The sequence below is a fragment of the Octopus bimaculoides genome, unplaced genomic scaffold (genome assembly GCF_046866305.1).
Source record: "Octopus bimaculoides isolate indiv1 unplaced genomic scaffold, ASM4686630v1 contig147, whole genome shotgun sequence".
Classification (NCBI taxonomy): Eukaryota; Metazoa; Mollusca; class Cephalopoda; order Octopoda; family Octopodidae; genus Octopus; species Octopus bimaculoides.
This window is the reverse complement of record NW_028315397.1, coordinates 70,696-77,885: the sequence shown is the minus strand read 5'-3', so window position 1 is coordinate 77,885 and position 7,190 is coordinate 70,696. Positions and strand designations below refer to the sequence as shown.

At 40.1% G+C, this 7,190-nt stretch overlaps 1 long non-coding RNA gene across 1 annotated transcript; it reads right to left on the bottom strand.

Moving 5' to 3' along the window:
• Positions 1–47: 47 nt before the first annotated feature.
• LOC149129131 (uncharacterized) lies at positions 48–6,891 on the bottom strand. Its single transcript, XR_016240436.1, has 2 exons — positions 5,525–6,891; positions 48–2,256 (listed from the first exon to the last, which is right to left on the bottom strand). It is a non-coding gene; the product is annotated as an uncharacterized LOC149129131 (long non-coding RNA).
• Between the last annotated feature and the right edge of the window lie 299 nt (positions 6,892–7,190).

Genomic DNA, 7,190 nt, shown 5'->3' with positions numbered 1-7,190 from the left:
TGTAACATTGAAACACTGTTGGTCGATTATTGTTTTATTTGTTTCAGTCACATGACTGCAGCCATGCTGGAGCACTGCCTCTCAGTCGAACAAATTGACTCTAGGAATTATTTTTTCTAAGCCTAGTATTTATTCTATCTCTTTTGCCAAACTGCTAAGCTACGGGGGACGTAAACACACCATCGGCTATCAAACAATGGTGGCAGGGACAGACAGACACACTCACATGTACATACACACACATATATATATATATATATATATACACACGACGGGCTTCTTTCAGTTTCTGTCAACCAAATCCACTCGCAAGGCTTTGGTTGGCCCGAGGCTTAGTGGACACTTATTTAAAGTGCCACACAGTGGGACTGAACCAGGAACCATGTGGTTAGAAAGCAAGCTTCTTTACCACACAGCCTGTGCCTGATTAGTGCAAAGAGTCCATGCAACATGCAGTGTGCAGGACAAATACCAATGGTTGCCCCCTCCCCTACCTGTGCAAAGATCTCTGCAGGAAATTCTGTTCCTTGTATTACAAACAATAAAAAAATCTGCAAATGGTGAATGTTTCGAACCCTTGTAATCAGGATGTTGACATTTCCTAATTAGTTTTGTGTTGTAATTAACCATAAAGTGCTGTTTTTGAAATATGGGGGAGAGGGGGGTCTCAGTGTGTGACTTTGGGCCCATCCTGTATTTTGACAGATTCAAAGCTAGCAAGGGAAACAGACTTACCTACCCATAAAGCACCTTTTGTCTGACGCTCTGCCAATTCAGAGACATGACAGTAGTAGTAGTAGTAGCAGTACTTGTGGGTGGTGGTGGTCGTAGTTGTAGCAACAGAATTTAGAAAGATATTAGAAATAAGGAGGGAGGGAGGGATGAGGTGACAATCATGAGTTTCCTGCCCTGAAATTATCAGATTTAAAAATGCGACTGAAATATTGTTAATAGTAAAGCTGTGGTGGTGAAAAAGCAAACGAACAAACGAAAAAAAAAAAACAGTAACCATGACGACATTACAGACTCCCCCAACACATACATACTGAAGAGGCAGAGAGAGAGAAACGGGGGCAGTTATGATGGCTAAGGAACTAAATGAAGGGACAACAGACCTACCAGACTATCTAATGGGAAAACATTGAGCACACACAAACTCCCTCACTTTGGTGGGGAGAATAAGGAGAGTTTAGCTTAACCTGGGGCCCAATGAGTTTGATAAGACTAACAAGAAATTATTATTTTATTTCACTCCATTTTAGAAAAACTGAAACAAGTCTTTGACAATTCCGGAGCACATTGGACTTGTTTTTCAGTCTGGTTGCGATGGTGCAACAAAACAGAACAGAACAGTTGTGGACATCTCCAACCAAAAGCATCGTGAGAAAAAGCAACATCGCATACAACGGCCGGTCAATTTGTTCGAGAAGTTCATGCAATACGGTGTGCCCAACACATAGCAAAGTGGACCCCTCACCACCGAGATGTCTCTGTCAGAAAGAGGCTTTAAAAAGAAAAAAAGTCCAAAGAAATTCGTGCACACATTGTCACAGGGAGTTGATATTCCTCATGCAACGAAGAATAAAAGCTACAGACATTTGCTAATTTGTTTTGCTTTCTAATTAAATATAAATGGGTTGTTTTTGAAATGTGCAATAGAGATATTAGAGTCTTAATCTTGGCACATGACCTTTGGCCCCCCCAACTTGTATATATTTTTACAGAAAGACGCATGCACACACACATTTTTAAAGATGTCCCGCTCCCCAGCCCCATTATTCCAATACAACTTTGCTAAAACCTTACTGTATGGTGCGGTCAGCTACCATTTATGAAGGAAAAATATTATTACACCAAGCTGATAGTGAGAGAAAAGGACAACACCAGCACTGCCGCCACCACAGCAGAAAAGAAATTTGGCAGATGACGTCTATGTGCACGAGCGTGTCTATAAATGGTTAAGGAGAAGCAGCAAGGGGTCAGAGGTTGTGGTATGATGGGGAGGAAGTGGAGGAATAAGGAAGAAATGAAAACAGGAGGCAAGAATGTTGGAAGGGAGATTAATAAGAATAATAATTATTGTAATTTCAATAACATCATCAGTACAAATATAAGCAGGCAGCTAACTCCCCTTCTCCTCTTCTTCTCTCAGTCTGTGTATATATGCATGCGTATATGGACATGTTGTACACACACACGCACATACACATTTATGTAATGTATAATGTTATATATACCGACATCTATGTGGAAAAGCTGCAAAGACAAAGAAAAAAAAACAAAAAAGAAAAAAGATTAGACAATAAAACCACAAATCCCGAAAAAGACAAAAAAAACAATACAAAATAGATAAATTCTATCCTCATTTACCATCCATTTTGTCTGTTGTCATCGGCTGGACATCTTGGGAGCAACTGGGCAAGGCCAGGAGCCACACCATATAAATATATATATATATATATAAATAAATAAGAAATATATATATATAAATGAATAAATGAATAAATATATAAGTAAATAAATAAATAGTATTCAGGATGCTTTTTACATTACCACCATGGAACCGGGCAAGGCCAGGAGCCACGTTATTCTGGATACAAGGAAATGATCCAGAATTACAAACTGATCATCCACTAATATGTGCAACTCTATATTAAAACTTTCTTGTGTACCCAACCCAGTATTAGCCAATATACATCATTCCCAGTGGTGCATTTATTTCGAGATGCTCTGTGTTGAATAACTCAGTTATCATTCAGCCAGTTTTAGGAACAGAACGTGACTAAGGTATGGTGGGAGATTTTAATTGAGAACTTCTAAAAACAACACAACATTTGTAGTTGGAGCCAGAGCCAGTTTCAGCCGGGTTGGTAACGAAAATTCAATCTTATAATAATTCTGCTTCTTCCTCCGTTACTCAGCCCATTCGTGAGGCTGTCATGTGATTGGCTGAAGTCAGGGAGGCTGCGAGTGAAACGTGGAATTCTTTTTAACTCAGTCTTATTCCTTAGTTATTTCGTCTGACTGTAATGCCTTCTTCATGTGATTGGTTGAAGGGAAAAGTGAAGAACAAGAGAGAAAAAGAGGGGAAGCGTGAGAGAGAAGTCTATAAAATTGTGAATAAAGCATCATCATTTAATTCTGCTTCCCATGGACGGTTTGACTGAGGACTGGCAAGCTAAGAGGCTGCACCACGCTCAAATTGATTTGGCAAGGTTTCTACAGCTGGATGCCCTTCCAAATGCCAACCGCTTTACAGCAGGTGTGTGAAATGGGCTAAAAAGCTTGGTTCATCTGTCACATGGGTCCTCTCGCAACATTTATACTGTCCACTTAGGATACACCGACCTAACCTCTGGCCAGAACCTAACGCCAATTTCCCTGAACTCTTGCGGGGTCACCATGTCTGTCCCAAGCGAAAGCCCGAAAGCAAAAGTCATACGCACTAGTTGTCCTTCTGCTCACATGTCTGTCTTACTTGCAAGGCCCCTTGACCGTTCCTACGTCATCACTTACCTTATACTTCCAGCCTATCCCACCATCTTTGTCATATATTATGTGTAGTAAGAGGCTTGCTTCCCAACCACATGGTTCTGGGTTCAGTCTCACTGCGTGCCACCTTGAGCAAGTGTCTTCTGCTATAGTCTCAAGCCGACCAAAGCCTTGTGAGTGGTTTTGGTGGATGGAAACTGAAAGAAGCCCATCGAATATATATGTGTGTGTGTGTCTCCTCATGTCTGTGTGTCTGTCTCCCATTACTGCTTGATAACTGGTGTTGGTGTTTATGCTCCTATAACCTAGCAGTTCAGCAAAGCAGACCAAAATAAGTGCTGGATTCGATTCATTCGACTAAAACAGAATTTTTCAAGGCCATCACTTAGGGGCCGGTGTCGGTTTTTTTGACATCCCTATAATGTAGTGGTTTTGTAAAAGGAGATTTATAAAAAAAAGAAAGAAACACCTCCTGTGTTCATAATGTCTACATACATACACACTCACACAAACATGTATATGGGCATACACACACAAACATATATGTGCATGTACGTACTCATATGTATACACATATCCACACTCCAAACACTATTATGACAACTTACTGATTCTCCTCCAAGTAAATGCATAAACTACAGTTTAAGCAACATATTACCTGCCTCTGGACGCCCTCTTCCCATGACGGTACCCATACAGGTGATCCCCAAGAGTGCCTCCGGATTTAAACATCCCCTGGTTGCTTGGATGCTTCAGACTACCCCTGAAGGATCGAGGCAAACCTACCACTTACCTATATATATATATATATATATATATATATATATATGTATATATATGTATGTATACATATGTATGTATATATATATATATATATACATACATACATACATGTGTGAGCATGTATTGTACACGCCAGTAATCTAAAAATGTATTCCAACAGACAAGGTAACTCTCATGGAACTAGGCAACCGAAATATAATGCTTTCAAAAACTAAACCTTTTCCAGGTGTCTTTGGACAAACTTAATCTTCTTGAGACGAAGAGACTCTTAAGGAATGAAGGGACTCTTAAGGAACTGAGAGAGATGAACACGAATTTGAGACTTTTGATTAGCAACACTGATGAACTCACTCGCTCCACACAAGAGGAAAAGAAGAGAAAGAACAATCCCTGCAACAGCTCAATCAACATTTGTCCGAATTATGCACCACTCTTCATTCTTTACCACATAATAATTGCTTAAATGAAAATCCACCTACAGATGATACACAAGATAGAAGCCCATCCCCCTCCACTATCAATTAAAAACCGCATTATACACATATAGAATGAAAAACTTAAAGCCAGAAAGGTTACTTTCTGGAACATCATCAAAAACAAGCACAAGGCAGAAATTTATGAACACTGGTTAAATTCTGCCTCATAAACTCCAAATTAAACGTATTCCAAACGAACAGGACCAACAAAGACAATTATGGGAGAAACTAACACTTGGAAAACATGAAGACAGAAATAGAACTGCTTAAGCTTAGAGCGCTGAGCAATGAAGAAAAATTGAAGAACATAGATGAGGAAATCTACAACGAATTAAAGAAACATTGAGATGGTCAACGCTTGGAAAGTGTCTTTAAACTGTGGCAAACAACTTGTGAAGCTGAAGAAACAAACTCGCTACAAGGCTGGCAAAGACAAAGCAATTTGTTTATTAACTACGAAACACAGTTCATCGTAGAATAGGCATCGGATAAGCCCTTGCTGCAGGAAAATAAACCAAAAACATACACAGAAATGAACCCAGGCTTATCGAACACAAACCAGAGACGGACAAGGGGAGGCAACTCCACCGACCTTACATCCCCAAATAACTTAGAAACAACAATCAGGAATTCAGCCGACAACAGAGAATCTGGACGGAATCTTCTTGGCATCCTACAAAGAAATCAAAGGTTCCATGGAAACGTCGAGACGAAGCAAAACTTTTGCGAACCAATCCACCCCCCATCATCTCACAATAAATGGAAGAATTTACCTTCGAGACTTGGTTACTTCGATCAGAGAGGGTGGGTCGATTCTGGATTGTCGAATGCTTTTCATAGACTTCGTTTAAATATATCTTGCTAGACATCAATCCGTCCCTTGTCACACTCAATCAGAAAGCTAGCTGCGTGTCTTTAGCCGCAGGTATACGTACGAAATGTATGGGGTTTTTTTTCTCATGTTCCTTTCTTTCTTTTACTTGTTTCATTCATTAGACTGCGGCCATGCTGGAGCAGCGCCTTAAAGTTTTTTTTTATATAATATATACTAGCCTCCCTCTTTCACACGATGCTACACACAGCATATATGTTTGTATATATATATATATACACCAGCTGCCTTAACTCGTACAAGTCAGTGGATCAGTGGGTATAAGCAGGTGTGTGAAATGGGCTAAAAAGCTTGGTTCATCTGTCACATGGGTCCTCTCGCAACATTTATACTGTCCACTTAGGATACACCGACCTAACCTCTGGCCAGAACCTAACGCCAATTTCCCTGAACTCTTGCGGGGTCACCATGTCTGTCCCAAGTGAAAGCCCGAAAGCAAAAGTCATACGCACTAGTTGTCCTTCTGCTCACATGTCTGTCTTACTTGCAAGGCCCCTTGACCGTTCCTACGTCATCACTTACCTTATACTTCCAGCCTATCCCACCATCTTTGTCATATATTATGTGTAGTAAGAGGCTTGCTTCCCAACCACATGGTTCTGGGTTCAGTCTCACTGCGTGCCACCTAGAGCAAGTGTCTTCTGCTATAGTCTCAAGCCGACCAAAGCCTTGTGAGTGGTTTTGGTGGATGGAAACTGAAAGAAGCCCATCGAATATATATATGTGTGTGTGTGTGTGTCTCCCATCACTGCTTGATAACTAGTGTTGGTGTTTATGCTCCTATAACCTAGCAGTTCAGCAAAGCAGACCAAAATAAGTGCTGGATTCGATTCATTCGACTAAAACAGAATTTTTCAAGGCCATCACTTAGGGGCCGGTGTCGGTTTTTTGACATCCCTATAATGTAGTGGTTTTGTAAAAGGAGATTTATAAAAAAAAGAAAGAAACACCTCCTGTGTTCATAATGTCTACATACATACACACTCACACAAACATGTATATGGGCATACACACACAAACATATATGTGCATGTACGTACTCATATGTATACACATATCCACACTCCAAACACTATTATGACAACTTACTGATTGTCCTCCAAGTAAATGCATAAACTACGGTTTAAGCAACATATTACCTGCCTCTGGACGCCCTCTTCCCATGACGGTACCCATACAGGTGATCCCCAGGAGTGCCTCCGGATTTAAACATCCCCTGGTTGCTTGGATGCTTCAGACTACCCCTGAAGGATCGAGGCAAACCTACCAATTACCTATATATATATATACATATATATATATATATATATATATATATATATATATATATATATATATATATACATACATGTGTGAGCATGTGTTGTACACGCCACTAATCTAAAAATGTATTCCAACAGACAAGGTAACTCTCATGGAAGTAGGCAACCGAAATATAATGCTTTCAAAAACTAAACCTTTTCCAGGTGTCTTTGGACAAACTTAATCTTCTTGAGACGAAGAGACTCTTAAGGAATGAAGAGACTCTTAAGGAACTGAGAGAGATG